At 44.0% G+C, this 20,381-nt stretch overlaps 1 long non-coding RNA gene across 7 annotated transcripts; it reads right to left on the bottom strand.

Moving 5' to 3' along the window:
• Window positions 1-1,224: 1,224 nt before the first annotated feature.
• On the bottom strand, window positions 1,225-19,560 carry LOC146340096 (uncharacterized). Of its 7 annotated transcripts, XR_014784469.1 has the most exons (6): window positions 17,245-17,388; window positions 16,898-17,116; window positions 15,694-15,843; window positions 11,471-11,585; window positions 6,800-6,900; window positions 1,233-4,923 (listed from the first exon to the last, which is right to left on the bottom strand). It is a non-coding gene; the product is annotated as an uncharacterized LOC146340096 (long non-coding RNA). The 7 variants fall into 7 exon arrangements; XR_014784466.1 differs by lacking the exons at window positions 11,471-11,585; window positions 17,245-17,388 and adding an exon at window positions 19,310-19,558; XR_014784470.1 differs by lacking the exons at window positions 11,471-11,585; window positions 17,245-17,388 and adding an exon at window positions 19,318-19,558.
• Between the last annotated feature and the right edge of the window lie 821 nt (window positions 19,561-20,381).

The following is a 20,381-nucleotide window of genomic DNA, read 5'->3' as shown; positions in this document are numbered from 1 at the left end:
TGGGAGAGTTGACAGATGTCATCCAAGCAAGAAAAGAAACAACCATATTGTTGGTGAAAGCATATTAAAAAATCTAGCACACAAACACTGATAACAAGCTAACTGCTTGTATACTTCCATGAAGCTTCAGCTATTGGGAGGTATAGAAATGAAATGAAATGAATGAATGAATAAATAAATAAATGAAGCATAAATAGCTCTAGACTGGTTTAACTTGAGGGATACTCAATTGTAGTCTGCCTTTCAGCAAGAAGGTGCAGGATGGATGGAATCAGTTGCATACACTTTGTGGAGTTAACACCCCAAGCCTCTGTGTATACACACCATATACTACCTAATTGTTCTCTTACACATAGCATAAACTCTTCCCTGTATGGGGAACCTCATTTGGGTCAGTTTTCTGATGTCAATTGTATTTGTGAGTATGTATGTGATGTTCCTTTTACAGCTTCCATCTGATGAAACTCAGAAGAAAACACCCTCAGGACATCTGCCTTCGCTTTGGTCAGTTGTCTTCACTGACACCCAAAGCTTCAGCCCTTTTACTCTCTCTGGGTCAATTAGTAACTTAATATTACTAATTGGTTCCCTCTACCCAATACAGGAGAAGTAACAAGGAAATATGTAGCCCTAATGGTAGTGCAATAAGACAAACCGACACTTGGGATTTTGTAGTAATAATAAAACAAATAAAATTTTATTTAATACAAGAAGAGTTATATATTATTATTAATCAATCTATTCTTGGTCCTAACCTACCTACCTACTCTACCCCTTCTAAATCCTATTCCCCAAACCCCACTCACTAGATGTAGCTTCCTCAGTCCCTAAGGCCCTATCTGACTTCTACCCATCAGTTCATTCCTTTTATAACCTCAGAATCCACTTTCACACACAAGCCCCTCCCACCTCCCACTCACTCCCAAATGTTCTTTTAACCCTAATTTACCTGAGTTATGCTTAACAATGCAGACACATACATTAATATAACAGGCATATGTTAAAATGTACTCCTTAGTTCAGAATCTAGAGTTAGTTTAAGATGACAACATTAAAGCAAATACCAATTTCATGAAGAGTTTGCCCAGTGGCACACAAGGAGCTTTAGTATAACGCAATGCAACAATCAAGCTTCACCAGCTAGAAAAAACTGCATGGGTAACATCTAGTTGTATCATGTTTCCCATTTGGAATGGCATTAAAAAACAAACAAACAAAACTCAAAACATTTTCTAATTCATTTTTTATTGTGAAATTTCAACCTCACCAGAAAAAGTATAAAAAGAGAAAACAGAGAGAGAAAAAAATTATATACGTACATGGATTTGTATATATCCATATCAGTGAATACATATGAAATGTGTGTGTGTGTGTGTGTATATATATATATATATACACACACACACACATATACACAAACATATATATATATACATACATACATACATACAACTTTCTATTAATTATACAAAAGCTTCACCAAAAGCGGACCAGATATTCAAATAAGTATCCATTTGAAGGTAGCATCTGTATGCCACATGTTCAAATACTGAAATACCTCAATCCACCTGCATTATAGGAGGTGAGCTTTTATCCTTCTGATGTTGTAATATCAGTCTTTTAGCTGTCAGAAGACCACAGACAATCCACTTATGCTGACCATTAATTTTAAGAAGCAGGTAGATAATTTAAAAGAGCAGATACATCAGCAAGTATTAAATACTGATTCAGTACAAAATGCATTTGTATAATAACCTCTTACCCAAAAGGACCAATGACTGGACATCACCAAAACTTATGTTTAAAAGAAGCACTATCAGCAATTAGCTGAATTAGACAAACCCTTATTAAAGAGATGTTGCAGCAGCGGCCAATAGACATGAAACAAAAGTTTTTTTGCTGAATAAGACACAGCCTAGGATCCATAGATGTGACTGGTTTAGATACCACCAGAGCAGCAATCCATTGATTAGGAAAAATGGGACAATCCAGTTTCCTATTCCATTCCCACTTAGAACCTTGTATATTGTGTTTATTCACTAATAACAAGTATTTATAGGAAGGGATCGTGGGTTGCTTTGCTTGACCAGCCTCAGTAAGTACTTCCAAATTCCAATAATGATGGAGACTCTGATGCTGTAAAAGTGGCAGGGCCAAACCTAGATGCTAATGAATGCTGCAATTGCAAGTATTGTCATTCAGCCGTAGCTGGCAAATTCTATTTGGTACACAGGACAGAGAATGACAAGAACTCATTGTCAGTCCTCCCTCGTTGATCCAAAGTAAAAATCTCCTTATCAGTCCATGTCCACCACAAAAACGTTTTCTTATGAATTTTTAAAATCTGGATTGCCCCATAAGTCAATTTCACATGAGAATATGGATCAAAGTGTAATTGACGTGACATTATAGTCACAATTATCTAACAGCTGAAACTGTGGGAGGAACCCTGACAGATATTTGGGAGACTCCTCCACAAAAGCAGAAATGCAATCTTCACATTGGACTCTGGAAATCACATTTATCTGCAGCATCTCTGATGAAGACACTGTATATTTGCATGCGTGCAGAATACAAAACAAAATAGCCACTGAAGGTAAACAAAGATGGGGGTACTGTAATTCAGACAAACTCTCTTTATGTATCCAGGAAAGGGGGCAAGATGAAAGACACATCTTTTTAACTTGGCCTTTTAAATTGTTGTTATGGTTTTAAAGGTTGTTTTCAATATTTTACATTGGGTAGAATACAGTGGGGCGGTTCTGCCCCAGCCATTTGTACTGTGCAAGCGGACCCCACCGCTTAAATTATCCCTTTAAATAAATAATACAGTGACCGTTTTTAGAAGAATGACACTGTGGTTTTTCTATTTCAACGGTAAGTGGCATATTTCACTTTATGACAAATTGTGTTCCCATTAAAAAGGATCAATAGGTTACAAGGTAATGTTAAAAATCCCATAGGCAAATAATAGAGGATTAAAAAAGTAGTCAAAAACAGAGATTGAAAAGGACACTGTATATTTTATGCAGGTTGTAATGATAGTCAGCAATATATACAAAAGCAATAACTCTTACTTGCTACCATTTCTAGACATCTTTGCCATAATGTCCTTATCCATTTTCACCATGCTATAGTTTGCACAATTCCAATTATTTTTAGATATCAGTGTTCAATACTGATTACCAAGTATAGTTTGTACACACAATACTGATTTAAAAGGATAAAGCCTGATTAGATCTGAGAAAATTTTATCTTCCTACTTATTACCTTGCTTCTTCTAATTAAATAACATGAATCTGGATTTCATGTGGAAATATATCAATAGTCTATACACACCAGACATTTATAGCAAGTCACTCTCTATTCACTGTAGTGCAGCTTATCAGAAATAGTTTAATCATATATTTACTCTTTGGTCCAACCAGCAAGAATAAGTATAGGAAGTATAGCTAAACTAGATTCACTTCTGCTCTGTGGAGCATCCAGAATTCTGCTTATTCCTGTTCTTATATTTTTGTACAAATAAAGAGTGTGCAAAACTTGCCAAATGTATTGCTGTAGGTGTTTTGGTTAACTTATTGGTATTACTCACAGCTTGTGGAAAGTCTGTGTGAAGCACATTTGAACAACATAGAATAATAGTTTGGATTTTACTTGAAGGACCACTTTCCCTAATATTAATCATCCTTAGATTTAAGATAATCAGAGGAGGTTTTGCTTGTGGTGCCCTTGAAGAATGTGGCCCATGGAACTACCACACATGGTAGGGCTTTTCAGTGGTGGCACTCTGTCTATGGAATTCTCATTTGGTAGAGATTCAGCTGTCCCCATGCTATTGTCTTTTAGGCATCAGTTAAATACCTATTTATTTGTGAAGGCTTTGGAGGTACAAGCAAGTTCTATGTTTGTTGTTTGATTGATTCTGTTGATGGTTTTATTTTATTATATATTTGTCATTTTAGAGTCATGATTTTAATGTTTGTGAAGCGTATTGTGTTTTATGTATGTTGTTAGCTCCTTGATTGCTCTGATCTCTTTGTGAGAAAAGGAGGAATATAAATCAAATAAATAAATAATTTGGCCTTTCTTGCTAAAAGTCAGAGCTACAGTAGAGCCCTAAGAGAAAATGTCAGACTGGTGACAGTTGGTGCTATTGACATTTGGTTGAAAGGACTGCAGCCTCTAGCATTCTTCCCTCATCTACCCTTTGGTGGCCCTGCTGAAGGCTGGCCCTCTATGTGCAGATCTGAATACAAAATATGTTTGTCTTTTCAAATGTTAAGGTGATGCACACATGTAGATTTATGTGTACCAATCTCTTTAAAATAAAACCAGATTCAATGGCTGAGAAAGCATTAAGATGTCACATTACATTTTAAAAGAGAGAAAGATACATTTAACTCTGTATTCAGACATCCTTTACATTAACAACACAGTTATATGTTGCACATTCTTGTACAGAAAGTAAGAATCGTTAGAAGTTCTGAGATGCCACAGACAGCAATTGGAAATTAAAATACAAAGCTCCCAAAATGTCACTTCTTCAATAACTTTGATCCAGATTAAAAAGCATCTAGACTCAGTTATATACTGATCTGGAACTCCAGAATCTATGACCCACAAACCAGGCAATCCTGAATACAGCTCAAAACAATGTCTGCCATGTTTCTTTATCCAATTGCTTACTTTTTTTATTCCCCCTCCTTTTTGGATAGATACCATCATTCGCCTATTAATGGGCATGCTACCAGAGTGCTTACATTATAAACATTAAATTCCCAGCCCTTCCCAGGGCATGCAAATCATACGTACACACAATGAAATAGATATGTAGATGATTGTGATGTATGATCATCCACAGATAGTGGTGGTTGAGCTTTTTTCCTGCATGGCCATTTTTTTTCTGTGTTTTTTCTTCCCCTGTAAGAGATGGTGATCCTTAGAGTTGTAGATAAGGTCAGCCTTCCTAATTCATTCATTCATCAGTATGGATTATAATTACCACTTTCCCCCCTCTTCTCCTTTTCTATCTCTAGAGATGTCTCCGACAAGGCAGATTAATAAGTTTGAGAGAGAACACCTCACTTTATGTTTCTTGCCACAAGAATTCATAAAGGTTTATTTCATTACCTCAGAATGACCATCCCACTGTGCTGTTGTTCAGGGCTATTAATCAATGCCTTAATGAGGTATGCAAAGGATTTACTTAGTATTTCACTCTCACCCATTGCATTTCAAGGACATACTCAGGGTGTGATGTCTTTTACCATCTCTCTATCTGTTTTAAAAAAATCCTTGAGGTTAAAAAAGTGGCTTGTGAGGTTGCTAGAAGCAAAGAAAGTGCTGTGTGCTGGGTTTATCGAGGACTAAATTCTGTTCATCACAGATTCACAAATCAAGCATGTATTACATAGAAGTGTTCAGTGATGTCATCTGGAATGGATCTACCCTTAATGTCATTTAGTCACAAACCCATCATGGTAATGCAATTTCCATCTTGTGTACATTGTAGGGCACACAGTGTTAATTATTATGATATTTAGAATCACTATTACTGCAAGTCACACATTCCTCATAGTGCTACAAGGGGGCGTTCAAATAATGCCCGTCTCCTCTATGCTTTGTTAATGACGTCTTCTTCGCAAGATCCTGTGTTGAACCACTCCCCCCCCCGCCCCAATTTCCTGGTGTCTGTCGAAATGTGAACTGGGAACTCCCAATAACATAAAAAAGGAACTAGGAAAGCACTTCCTATCTGCGTGAAATGGCAGAGACCAGCTAGCGCAGGCTGATGGTTCCAATTGCAAAGGGGCTGTGATTCCATTCTGGGTTTTAGTCAGAACCACCCAGAAGTCTAAGGAAGCTATCCAAGGTGTGGATCCCATTTGGGGGATAGGGTTCCACACATTGGATAGCTCCTTTGGAGTTCTGGCTGGTTCTGACTAAAACCCTGAATGGAATCACAGCCCCTCTGAAATTGGAGCTACCACCACCCTCCGTGGAATAAAGCTGAAGCCACTGAAAACCTTAAAACATGCCCACCTCACAGCAATAGGCTATCAATATTAGAACACATTCAAGACCAGCGACAAGAGCGCATAGCTAGGACATACAATGGCACAGACTGTGCAAGGTAAACCCCCCCAATGTTAGTCGAAAATTAGGTTTAGGATAATACAGTATAATACGCAGAAAATACCACTTGGAAGGTGGTATAAGGACAGTCTCATGTGCCCCTATAGTTATCAGTGCACTACAATAACCGCAAAAAGCATGAGTGTAGATCCTCCCCTGCTCTATTTTGGCAACAATGTGAGTAGAAAAGGATAGTGCCAAGGCAAATCATGTGCAGCTAGAAAGGGCCCAGCAATTCCTGTTACCAGAGGACTTGCTAAAATCATTTGTGGGGGAAGAAAGGTGATAACAGGGCTTCAGCTCACCAATCATCCCCCCCCCCCATCTGCCTTTGTTGAAAGGGCAGTTTCATGAAAGAAGTACATGAAAGAAGCGAGTTCATGTACAGTTGTTGGTCATGTTTTCTACAATGGTACACATGAAAGCTATGTTAGGGTAGTCCATGTCTTTCTTAAACATAATAGCTTGATCATCAACACAAGCCCTATTCACGTGTTCCAAATTACATGTGAGGGTACAGATATGGATGGATGAATTTGTCAGTTTCACTTTCTCCCACAATTTAATTTTCTAAATCTCAAGTTCTTTCCATCCCAAATACAAAGAAATGTATGAATTTGGGAAAAACCTTATTTTTAAAAAATGAACTGAAAGTTCTCACCTCTCTGCACCAGCCAAATTCAGTGAGTAAGTACAGCTGCTCCCAGCATGGAGAGGACCATGTTGTACTTGCCTGCCATATAGCTATTAAAGATGAGGAGCCTGTCAGAAAAAAGAGGTGGCTACTGTAATTAAGCACTAAGACGGCTGAATACAAAGGGATTCAAATCCAGACTTCTAAGAGCAAAGCCTTCGAAGCCCTGAGCCTGGATGGACGGATGTGTCAGTTTTGGTTTCTCCCACATTCAATTTTTTAAATCTCAATTTCCTTTTATCTTGAATATGAAGAACCTTGCAAATGTTGGTAGATCTTTATCAGAACTGAACTGATACAAAATTCTCGCCAACCCCTAGGTGCAAATTATGTATAGGGTGCATACTCGTCCTGTTCCCTCCATTCATATACTTTGTGCATTGACTGCAAAGTTCTGAAGGGAGATTCTAAGGGTATTCAGCTGAACATGCAGGGTTCCCACAACTGGAATCCTGCACAGTTGGGATTTCCCAATTCTGGGGAGGCTTCTAAGTAAATTCAGAATCACCCTTCAGACCTTACTGCTTAACATGGGAAGGTTGGAGGTGGAGTGGGCTGGGCAGGTATATGCCAGGAGTTTTGGTGTCAGCACATGTGGCCTGCACCCCCTACATATTTTATGTCCAAATACATTCCTTTGAACACCTGAATAGAGCTACAGTCACATGTTGGCCAAGAATTATGTGATCCCAAAGAATTCCAGAGATATTTTGCAGAGTTTCCCCAACTGGCAAGAATCTGTCTGCTGAATTAATTGCAACATGTATGCACTGAGCTGGCATCTTTGTTCAAGACAATGGCACAGCCCATATGTGCAGTAATTCCATGTACAAATATGGAGCTCTAGGATGAGGAAACCAAGTTCCTCATCTGATGTATCTTGTCAAACCTAGGCTGAATCTACACATAGCAGTTATACTGTTATCATAAAAAAGGTAAAGGTAAAGGTGTCTGACTCTAGGGTGCGGTGCTCATCCCCGTTTCTAAGCTGAAGAGCCAGCTTCCATGGTCTTGTGGCCGGCATGACTGAACACCGAGGTGCACAGAACACTGTTACCTTTCCCGCCGAGGCGGTACCTATTTATCTACTTGCAATTTCTTGCTTTCGAACTGCTAGGTTGGCAGAAGCTGGGACTGAAGATGGGAGCTCACTCCGTCACGCAGCACTCGGGTCTCGAACTGCTGACCTGCCGACCTTCCAGTCTGCAGTTCAGCATCTTAACCACTAAGCCACCGCGGCCCCCTGTTATTGTACCATTATCATAACTATTGGTACACATGACACCAATGAGCCCCAATAGTTATGATAACGGTATGATTACGGTATAAATGCTATGTATAGATTCAGCCCTGCTAACCTTGGTAAGTTTTATCTCTACACTTGCAAGCATGTGTTGAACATCAGAAAATAAAACTATTAACAAGATCAAGTGTATCTTGTAATTCATAGATACACAGATAGATAGAGGATAGTATATTTTTGTACTAGGCACACAGCTTTTAAAGAAGGGCATCTTAAAACCTTGTGTGCAGCTCAGGGTATGTGTGTGAAGTATTATTCAGATTAGAGACTCCCTCTTCTGGTCATATATAAAGAGAAGAAGAAAATAATAATAATAATAACAGAGGATTTTCTAAAGGCCAGTTGAAATTAACTGGGATTTTGATCTTCCTTTCAAATTGAAAATGACACTGAATCTGTCAGTTTGTGCACTGATCAAATGAAGGATTAACTAACAACGATCTAAAATATGCTCTCCATCAGATCTCCCTTTAAAAATAAATGTGAGCAAAATGCCAAATTAGGCTATGATTCATTCTGCCAAGCTGTGTAGCAAAGGCTTCATAATACAATGGACCTTTGAGGGCTATTGACGCAACACATCATTCCTGATCAGTTTTCCATGCTACATCCTATGATCAACTCTGGACACTCTAGGCCAGTGGTACAGACCTCTCCTGCACTCTGTCAACTCACAATACACTTGAGGATTTGCTTGTTTGAAAGTGTTCCTATGCCAAAATCTTACTTCCTGTGGAAGATTACACATCTCATGGACATATCTAGAGTTGTCCCTGACAGATGAGTTTTATATGAGATTTTGACATGGTTACTGTGGCTTTTTGAAGCAAACAATCCTGCATGTGTATTCCTGCATTGAGCAGGGGGTTGGACTCGATGGCCTTGTAGGCTCCTTCCAACCCTACTATTCTATGATTCTATTCCAAGGATGCAATGTGAAGTTCTGCTCAGTTCAATCTTTTTTTAACCTTTGAATGCAAATTGGATTATGATGTTCCTGTCTTGACATTTAGCTCTTAAGTGCAACTGAAACTATCATCCTTCCAGTCCTGTTGGTTCTGGTGGGTTTTGAGACTTGGACTTGGCAGTGTATTTTCTGGACAGTCACTGTCTGACATTATTGTGTGAAATCCAACACCCTGCCCTTCTTCACTCTGTGAAAGTGGAAAGAATTTTTACTTGTACATGAAGTCCTTCTGACTGTAGCCCCACAAATGCATGCAGAGCCACTCTGGAGGACATCTTGGCAGTTGTACATGGGGGGGGGCGTGTTACTACTTGAAGTGGAAGCTTAAAATTCATGAACAGAATAGCCAGTCATGCCATTGTTCCATGGTGAGTTGTATTCACAGTTTTGGAGATAGTTATGGGTAGTGGATTCCAGTGTTCTACAGCTTCCATAGAACTTGAGAAGAAATATATAGATGCCATGGTATTTATAGGGGTGTGGAAATCAGCAAAACATGAAGTTGTCAAGTTCCACCTTGAAGCTTGTTCTGACTTGTGTCCATATCAGATTGTGGGCTTTTTTTCATTTTGCATGAAAATGATGAAGTACTTCGGTGCATACAGGTATCTACTGGGGTGCACATTCAAATGTGGGTAATCTTCTCCCATTGATTAAAGTGTGTCTGTGCACACTTTTTAAAAGGACACATTTGTCATGCAGATTTTTCTAATGTATGCATTTTTCAAATGAATCCTCCCTCCCCCTCAAGCAGCATCCTAATGAGCTTTGATGCCAGATTGTGCTCACATTTGGTTTTTGGAGATGCAAACGGGGTAAATTCTGGTCATAAAGAAACTGAAATGAATTTCTGATACATCCCTACACTAGCATGTCTGAATCCAAAACTTGGATCAGAAGTAAATCTGGAAATAAAATAGGGGTGAGAAGTATGAAACTTGTATATCCATGTGTAGAGGGCACAAGTGAAGAAATATTGTAAAAGTGAGTCCATTCATTAATATTGGTGAATTTTTTGTGTGAGATCTGAACAGAGAGCCTCCTTGGATCAAGAGAATTCATAGAGGACAAGTGTAGTGGACCATGAATACAGACTGTGTCTTTATGAGAACACAACACACACTTACGTATGTGTTGCCCTGACACAATTACTGAATGAGCATACGTGCTATCCAGTATAAACAGATTAAATTGATTAAACCCTTTTGTGAGATTCAGAGAAACAGACCCACAGCCCTGAAACTATAAGAATGTACTGGAACTTTATAATCCATACCAGAATCTGGTTATTTCTGAACTTTGGTGGCATCCCTGGGCCAGACTGTCTCTGGTCTCTTAAAACAGTGATAATTCGTTAGGCTTGTCTTTAGCTGTCATGAAATCTGAAGTTCTCTTGCAGGAATGGCAAGACTATGCATGGGCAAATCTGTCAAATTTGATTTCTCTCTGTTTCTCATTTTTTTACCAAACGTAGGGATAGTAGAATACTATGCATAGAAAAAGTCCTACAATTCCCAGCATGCCCCAGGCAGCCATGTTGGCTGGGGAATGCTGAGGGTTGTGGGACTTTTTTCTGTCTAAACATGCATAGGATTGCACCCTAAATCCAGGCTGTTCTGAACTATGAGAATTTTAAAAAAGTCCCCATGAATATTCATACACATTTGTGTAAATAATGTTGACTAATATATTTTTTGCAAGCAATTTTCCTAATGTAATACATTTTTGAACATTATTTTCATGAATATAAACATTTTTGTATGCATCTTTTGACTGGAGAACTCTACTGCAAAATTTGAAGTGCAAGGTATGAATGATAACCCAGTTTTGGTTCATGTATTGGTTCCAACGGGGAAATTTGGTACATTTGCATTGAAATGTGAAGTGAACAAATTTCTCTGCCATCCCTAGGCAAGACTCTGAAAACTTTGGGGAAAAGCAAGGTGTATTTGAGGAGGATGTGGAATTAGAGATGTCAGAGAAATGAGTTTGGTTTACTATGAATCCAACCTGCAGATTCCACAGCAGAATGGATTTTCCTGAGTTGCATGGATTCCGTAGACTTGTGGACTGTTTGTTTGTTTTGTTTTACTTTTTTAATGCAAATTTAGTCATAGAAAAATATGTAAAATTAAAAAATAACTTGCCAAAAATGTGCATTTCCCATAGGCTAAATCATGAAAATGTGCATTGTGAGTGTGTGTGTGTGTGTGGGGGGGGGGGGTTGTGTATTTTAGGGGATTTGCACATTTTCACAAGTGCAAATTTGGGAAATTGGAAAAAATCCAATTCCCTCAATGAGTGATGGAATGAAAGGCTCCTGAGAATCCACAAGATGCAAATGGAATGAATGTTTCAAAATCCTTACATCCTTATGTGGAATTGATAGAATTTTTGATATGTGAAGTTGACTAGGCCAACATTGCATCTTCCAAGATGTGGGCTCAAGCTTTCTGCTGCCATGCAGATGCAACTTCTTTACTCTGCAAATCATTAAATGAATGTTGAAATTACAATCTAATCAATAATCTCCTACATGGCTTTGCCAATGTTTTCATAAATCAAAGTGTCTTTAGATAAGTACATAACTTGGGAAGAAAGCATTTGTAGTTACCGTCTCTAGACATAAATTATGCCATAGAAATTATTTTCTGAGTGACTAATATGTTTTCAGAACATGGTGATTTAAAACAAAACCCAGATAAGAAAGAGATTAAAATGTGTTTGTTAAAGAATATAGTGGTCCAAATTATTCCTCTGGCTGTACTGGAATCCTTATGATTGTAATAGATGGTCCTGTACTAGTAAACTGATCTCACTCGTGTTGTTAATTCTACAGTGCCCTGTTGCTTGTTTGATTGTGTGTTAATGCTGCCAAAGGTCACTCTTTTGTTTTTAAATCACTGGTTTTGACAATCCTATTGTTAAATATTATTCCTCTCAGTAGGTGCCTTGTTTAATGGATAGCGGGTGACTGCTTGCCGGCCTCATCTCCTTAGAAACCCTGACACAAAACATCTTTTCAGTGTTGGTTGGCTGGGGTCAGTGTTAAATTCCACTCTGTCATGTGTTCCTAAGGTTTTGGATTAGTTTTGTGCATCAAAGAGTCACTGATTTAGAATGTCTTTGGAGAAATCTGTATTTGTTAGCCGCCTGTAAAGGAGGAAAAAACAATAAAAAACCCAATTTTCTTTCCATTTTTCATTTTCTGTTTGCAAAGGTCAAAAGTTAGTTATAAAACCCAAAGTGTTTGCCAAGCAAAATGTTCCATGAAAAAAGCAATTTGGTAGGCGGTGGGGGTTGTAACTTCATTGTGAGATTTATTTATTTATTTATTACATTTATATCCCTCCTGTTTTCCCCTTGCAAGGAACCCAAGGCAGCTTACACGATACTCCTCCTCTCCATTTTATTCTCACAACAACCCTGTGAGGTAGGTTAGGCTGAGAGTCAGTGACTGTCCCGAAGTCACCCAGTGAGCTTCATGGACATATGGGGACTAGAACCCGGGTCTCCTGAGTCCCAGTCCCACACTCTAACCACTGCACCACACTGGCTCCCATTATGTTTGAATTAGAGCTGTGCACAGATGGCCTCTCAAAATTCTCCACCTTATTTGTGGGGAGAGAAATCTGGGAGATAATTTCACCAAATTTCTCCAGGGGGAAGGAGAAATTTTCAACTGTTTCTCCTGGGTAGAGCTTCCCACTGGCAGGGCTTATAGCACAGTTTCTTTCATTTTTGGTAAGGATTTTTGGGTTTTTCGTGCTGCATCAGCATCAACTGTGTTGGCAGTCTGGCCCCCATTTTGCATCCACCACAACGCAGGGGTGTGTGTGTGTGGGGGGGGCAGTGTTGTGTCAAGCTCCAGGGATGAGGTAGAATTAGTGCTTTGCCAAAACCTGTCCTCTAATTTCCTGGAAGTTTTCCTCTCCCATGAAAGGGGCTTCCATTGTTCTGCTTCATTTACAGGACAGTCTATAATTTAAGTTGAATTTCTTTTGGTGGTTTTTTTGAGCTTCCCTGATCACAGCTAGCCTTCCAGGCCACCTGCATGTCCTGATCTGAAAAAGCCCTATGGGAGTTATTACCTCATGTTGCCTTCTAAAGGTAAAGGTGTCCCCAACCAGTCGTGCCCGAGTCTAGGGGGTGGTGCTCATCTCCATTTCTAAGCCGAAGAGCCAGCACTGTCCGAAGGTGCTTCCGTGGTCATGTGGCCCAGCATGGCTGAACACCGAGGTTCACGGAACGCTGTTACCTTTCCTGCCGAAGCGGTACCTATTTATCTACTTGCAATTTCTTGCTTTCGAACTGCTAGGTGTGCAGGAGCTGGGACTGAAGACGGGAGCTCACTCCGTCATGCGGCACTTGGGTCTCGAACTGCTGTCCTGCCGACCCTCCGGTCTGCAGTTTAGCGTCTTAACCACTAAGCCACCGCGGTCCCATATGTTGCCTTCTACTGGGCTTTAATTGAGGTGTAGGAAGCTGAGAAGGCTATAGGCTGCCAAAGAGATGATTGTACAATGAAAGGCAGGACATGTGTGCTAACTCTTTGGCCACCTCCTAAGTAAGGTAATCTGAAATTCTCCTAATTTTCTTCAGCATTGAATTACTTTTTGAAAGCAATTTCTCTTCTATCAAATTGAATGTGAATGGTTGAAAAAAATGTGGGCGAAATTTTCAGCACAGCACTAGTTTGACTTCCCAGCTCAGAAAACAGTGCAAAGAACTGTCCTTATGTGCACAGATTTTAAATCGTCACGTAGCCTATCACGGGTGACTTAAAAAAAAAAAAGCGCGTACGGATAATGGCGGCCCCCATAGGGAGCCGCCATTCCCGTTCCTTATTTGGTCGCTGTAGTCTACGTAAAGATTTACGTAGACTATGGCGAAAATACAGGCAACGCTATTTGCGTTGCCCTTATTTTCGCCGTAGTCTACGTAAATCTTTACGTAGACTACAGCGACCAAATAAGGAACGCGAATGGCGGCTCCCTATGGGGGCCGCCATTTGTGTACGCGCTTTCTTTTTTTTTTTTTTTAAGTCATCCGTGATAGGCTACGTGACGATTAACGTAGCCTATCACGGCTGACTTTGCAGATCTAGCCGTGATAGGCTACGTTAATTGTCACGTAGCCTATCACGGGGGCGGTTTTTTTTTAAAAAAAAAACTTTGGAGTTCGCGGCCGGGCGAGGTGAAGCGCCTCCTCCCCGGCCTGAATTTCGGCCGGGCGAGGCAGGAAGCCTCCCCCCCGGCCTGAATTTCGGCCGGGTGAGGCGGGAAGCCTCCCCCCCCAGCCTGAACTTCACGGGGGGAGCAGCGAAGTGCCTCCCCCCCACCACGAACAAGCTTCGAGGACAGGTAAGTGACTTTCGTCCACCCCTAACTGCCGTGCCCTTGCCATGCCAATCAATTTGATCACCAAATATGTAAATGGATTACTTTGGGCCAGACCTGTACCTTGCAGCAAATCAAGGCCCTTCAGGACAAGTCGGCCTTGTGAGCCCAGACCAACCCTGCATTCCGTTAGGGCTGCTACGTGGAACAGGGAAACGTCTTATTGGAAAGCTCCAATGGAGGGCCATGACCCCCGGAGCCCGAAAGGGGTATCCGGAGAGAGAGGGTGGTTAATTTACTAATGCAGGCAAACATCTGTGCCCAACACTATCTTGCATGCCGAAACCTAAATTCTGACATGGAGTCAGTGAAACCCACCTTTGTGGGCTGGAAGGCTAAATGGCCAGCTTGCGACTTATGGTCCCAATAGTCTGTTGTTCCTTAAGGAGGCGTGAAATTGTGGCCAACGATCTATAGATAAGGGCCATGAATCCTATCGCTGAGGTTTTGCATAATGCGCAGCACGCACACCCTGCTCTGTCGCAGGCGGCTCCTGTACAAAGAGCCATGGAATGCAGGCTGGCATGCCTGGCTTCAGTATCCCGATCTCCCATAGTACTGCAAGGATGGGATCTGGGAATGGAGCACCCACGGGGCTAAGGCCCGGAAGATGTTGACCTAATTTCATGACAAGGCATCGACAATTGGGTTTGCCTAACCCGGCACATGGTGGACCCAGAACCAGATGTTGTAATACTGACTCTGGAGTGAGAACACACTGACACATGACATGACCCTCCAATTTCGGGATGACGGAGAATGCATAACGTGGTCATGTTGTCATAGCAAAGGGGGGGGTTACTGACTTGGCTATGAGGTTATCCCTCAATGTGCTTGGCGGGGGCGGCAGCCTCCACTCTACAGGCCTTTACCCACTGCATGATTGGACCTGCCCTAAGAATCTGAAACCCCTTGGGGTAGCGGCGGAACCATGTGAGTCCGCAGTCCGGCTTTGAGGAGAGGCTCACGCTTCCAGAAGGAGGTGCCATTAAAGCCCTACTAAGTTGAAGCCATGCCTGATGTATAACTACTTGGAGCTGTGCCTAACGAACCTGAAAATTGTCCTGAGGGAGGTGAGAATAACACCTAAGGGTATCGGATTGGCTTCACCGAATGTTTCTGTGGGAGACAGGCCCTCAGCCTTTGTGAGCTAAGGGGCACCGAAGTAACAGAAAGGGGAAGCAATACTTGCGTTAGGTCAGAACATTGACCATCATCTTTGGACTCCATGTAGCACATGTCCATCAGGGACCCGTGGCCGGGATGCCAGACAAAGACAGCTACCTCATCGAAGAGGTGTGACACACTGAGCAGAGATGATCAGGGATCTCGTGATAATTGACTGGCCCTCAGGAAAGAGAGGTTACGAATCAGGATAAACTCCCCAGAGGATTTCCTGGGCACCATTTCGAGAAGGGAGATCCCTAGAATAGCTAACGGGGTGTGGAAAAAAAGGGGGGGGCTAAAACCCTTCTGCCAGTACTGCATTGTTAACCTCTCCTGAACCTGTCAACGCCTAGTGAGGAGAAATGTTGCTTACGAGGTAGGGACGGTCTATGTTGACCTAAAGAAAAAATGCTAGGGGGCCCTAGAACCCAGCATAAACCGTGTTCCAAGTTAAGACGCGTTCCCCCAGTTGGGTAGTGTCTTAAAGCCGGAGTATCGGCGCCAACCTTACTAGGCATTGGCCATCCAGAGCTTCCTACTGCCTCGGCTTTTCCAAGGGGACCCTCCCCTCCCCGAGCATTGGACAAGAGGTGCAAGAGTGCTGACTGCTACAAGGGAGCCTTCACGACGGAAACTGCACGTGTCCTGGGCGCATGTGCCCACTGGGGCTTTACTCCCGGCACAGACAGCAGTGCGGAAGCAGTGGACCCTCCAGAGGCCGAGGGCCAGTGCGGGAGACCGCCTGGTGAACGTGGCCACTGCCAGATCTGTTGCCGACCCCAGCTGGGAAGGAGTCAAAATTGGAGAGAAAGGTCCTGGTCAAACAGGTCCTTACGCAGAGAGGGGCAATGGCGGCCCTCCTGCGAGAGGCCTCAACAAGCCATTCGCACACCTCCTCGGGCGAAAGACATTACGAGAAGGAGTAGCCCTGGTGACAATACAACTCGCCAGATTAGCGTAGGGATCTGATATGCCCCTTACGTGGATGTCCAAAACGGGCGGGGGCAGGCAAGGGATCCTACTTAATCCAGGAAAAAACCCTGTAAGATGATGCATTAAGTGGCTGGGGTTACTGGGGTGTGACTGTCGGAGCTGCAGGCGGCCCGAGCGTCATTAGGGAGATGACATTGGGAGGGACAGCCGCCCCCAGGTAGGTAAGCTAAGGCAGCAACCCCACAGCCCTAAGGGTCACCCATCTGTACAACTGGGGTGAGGTGCAGTCATCTCACCCATATCCAGGGCAGCCGTGTCTGGGTCCCCAGGAGCAAGGGAGGCGATACCACTTGCATTGCTCCTGATGGAGATGCCTCATGAGGGCGGACCGCCTTCAGGTGTGCTGTGTCGCCTGGGCGAAACCCCAAGGAGGAGGATGTTGCTTGGATCACTGCTGACGGAGATGCCGCAGGAAGGTGGACTGCCTACAGTGGTGGGGTGCTGCCATGGTGAACCTGCGAAGGCGAGATGGAGGCCTCAATGGCGTCCGGGTGCCCTGAACCCAGAGACGAGCTGTACCAATCTAGGGCCCCCTAGCGATCTGATCCCCAGCTGGAAAAAACCGAGGTTGTTGCTTGTGCGCCCAGGGAAGATGAGGCAGCAGAAGGGAGGAGCTCCGCTGAAGGCGGTGAGCCTCCTGGAAGAGCCGATGAAGAGGAGGTAGATGCCTCAATAGCGTCCAGGCGATCTGAAATAGAAAGGAGCAACGAGCGCTGGGTCTGCTGTCATGTTCGCTTGTGCTGGACCACTGAGGATTTTTGTGCCTGGCCAGGGGAGGAGGAGGGATCCCCGAGGAATGCTCAGCAGCTTCCAAACGAGAAAAAAAAAAATTGATGCCAGTACCGGGTCTGCGTCCACATCAGAGTCAGAATCGGGCCTTGGCAGCGGACTTTTGGGGAGGGGGGGAGGGGGGGCGGGGCCCTCCCCTTCCCTTCCCTTTCTTACCACCCTGGCCCTTCTTAGGAGGCAAGATGCAGGAGGTGAATTAAGCAAGCTATCTGTCAGGGTGGACACTGAGCGCATAGAATCCCAGAGTAGTTCTAATGCTGAGGAAGAGCAGTTGCTCCTGGGAGAGGAGCACGCTCCTCTTTCCCAGGACCAACAGCTGATGGAGTTTCCTCCCTCCACATTCCTAGTTTTAGTTAGCAGTCCAGGGAGTGACCGAGCACAGATAGCAGACTTAGTGAAGGCGCGCACTCAACGGCTGCGCCCCGAGGATCCAAGGGAAAAGGGGAGGGACTCTCTCTAGTCCTTATATTCAGGGGTTTGCCAGTAATTGCTTTTCAAATGGGGACCAACTGTTCCAACTTAGGGCATAGGGATGCTGCTGCTCAGATCTAGTTGATAGCTGTAGAGTTGTTAAGTTGCAAAGAAGAATAAAGCTTTGAAAAGAATCCCTTTGTCTGTGTCTGGACTTGGCTACTGGATTAGACTGAGAGAGCCCTCTAAGGAGCTCTTGACACCATCAAAGAGTTAATAAAGCTGCTGGGCACCCCAGACAATAGGCAGCCACCCCACAGTCTTAAGATCTGTGGGTGTGAGTTCCAGACCGAGACATAGAGGCCTGGGGATGAAGATGGGAGCGCTGCACTACCGTTTAGATAGAAAATCAGATTTTCAAGAGGCGCAGCCAGGGGCCAAAGGTGATGGAGCTGCGTTTCAGTGCGGGTGCCCACAGCCGAGGGCACCCTGTCACGGGAGGCGCCAAACAGGCAGTCGCCACTGTTACGCAATTTTATTAATTAAATATTAATAATCGTAATTTAATTATTATTATTAATATTATTTATTTAATTAAAGCTTTCTTTTCATACAAACATAGGAAGCAGCCTTATACTGAGTCAGACCCTGGGTCCATCTAGCACAGAATTGTTGACACTGACTGGCAGCAGCAGATCTCCAAAGTTTCAGGCAAGATTCTTTCGTAGCCCTACCTGGAGAGGCTGGGGATTAAACCTGGGGCCTTCTGCATGCCAAGCATGTGCTCTACGACTGAGCCGCAGCTCTTCCTATCTGTCTGTCTATCTATCTGTCTATCTATCTATCTTTCTGTCTATCTATCTATCTGTCTATCTATTTATTTATTTTTGGGGGGTGGGGTGGGGGGGGAGACGTCCCAAGCCCATGGGAGGCTACCAATCGGGCTGTGATATACACGCCCCGACTCGGCTCAGCAGCCAGGCGCCCCTCCCAACAGGCAGGCTCGGCTGACCAGTGGGGGGGGGGCAGTCAGACCGCCGCTTGGAGCGCTGCCACCGGCAAACACCGGCGCCGCGCTCACCCACCCGCCGACGACCCCCGCCAGGAGCAACACCTCAGGGAGGCCGGCAAGGGGAGGAGGAAGAGGCTGGCAAGGCCGGCGGCTGGGTAGACAGGCCGGCCGGCAGGTGGGCCGTCAGCCGGCCCGGAGGCTGGCGGGCCCATCAGGCAAGCGGGCGAGCGTGCGGGCAGGGTGAGCGAGCGGGCGGGCTGGTAGTTGAGCGAGTGCGCAGGCGGGTGGGCGAGCGAGCAGGGCGAGTGAGCGGGCTGGCGGGCGGGTTGAGCGAGCACGCGGGTGGGCTAGCGGGCAGGAGAGCGAGTACACGAGGAGACCGAACGGACGGGTAGGCAAGAGGAAAGGAGCCGGCAAAGGAGGGAGGGAGGCGAACAATATCACCAAGCGAAGATTTTGGCGCGCAGAAACACGCTGGGTCCAGGCGGCTGGAACGAGGACGAAGCCGTTCTCCAGCAGGCCAAAGTCCCTCGTCGTGAACCGAGGAGAAAGGAGGGGGCGGGCGCACTGCAGCCTCAAGAGCCGGGGCCCTCAGCGTGCGCGACGACAACGGTCTCCAGCAGGCCGGCGTCCTTCGTCGTTTCTGGCGGAGCTGTAGTTCTCTCTAGCTGTGTTGAGCCAGAGAGCTGAGTTTGAGAAGGGGGCTGAGTTTAAGGCAACTCAGCCTGCCCCTCCTTGCATGGTGGTGCCACTGGGGTGCACCAATCAAAGGCCCCTGCGTCATGTCACCCCACCCGCCCGCAATGGCCCCCCCTTTTAGCCAGACAAGCTGGCGCCGGGTGAGGGCATTTCTATGAAAAGACTTTGCTAGGTACCCTTTGTGATCTTGTGGAGATCCTCCAGAACAGCATGGCAGGTGGTGATGTGGACTGCAGTGGAATTCAGAAAAAATCACCACCTTGTCCCCTTCCTCCAGTGAGGAAGTCCCCTTCCTCCTGCTGTATTCCAGTTCCCTCCATGAATGGAAAGAGCCTTTCCGTTCATAGAGAGGCAAATCTGGATCCAACCCAATATGTTAGACATTATGCAGGCAAGTTTCTTTTCTTGTTGCATGTGATTTCCTGAGGTGCCATTCTATTTGGGTGAGATGAGAGGATTTTATGTCATGGAGTAAAAGGGAGTGACGTCTCCTCTGCAGTGAGCGAATGGAGCCCCTGCAGTGGTTTAAACTAAAAGGAGGAAGACAAGAAAAACAAATGAAGCATTTTTTTTTTTCTCCAGCCAAACTTGTGCTTGCCAAGTCTGCACTCTGGGAATTCATGCTGTGAAGGAAGGAAAGATATTGAAACAAAGATATTTAGCACGCTAATTTATTTATTAACACTTTCCTTGTTTCTACATAATGGTGGCAGAGGCTTAAAAGAGCTCTCTCTGAGGAAATCTATGTAAACAGCACAGTAAAACAAAGGAAAGGCTTAAATCTTTAATATGAGCTACTGACTTACTTT

Source organism: Heloderma suspectum, chromosome 7, assembly GCF_057233095.1.
Source record: "Heloderma suspectum isolate Gila_16-S chromosome 7, 16-S_ref, whole genome shotgun sequence".
Classification (NCBI taxonomy): Eukaryota; Metazoa; Chordata; class Lepidosauria; order Squamata; family Helodermatidae; genus Heloderma; species Heloderma suspectum.
Note: the sequence above shows the minus strand (reverse complement) of the source record. Positions and strands in the feature narration are given on the sequence as shown.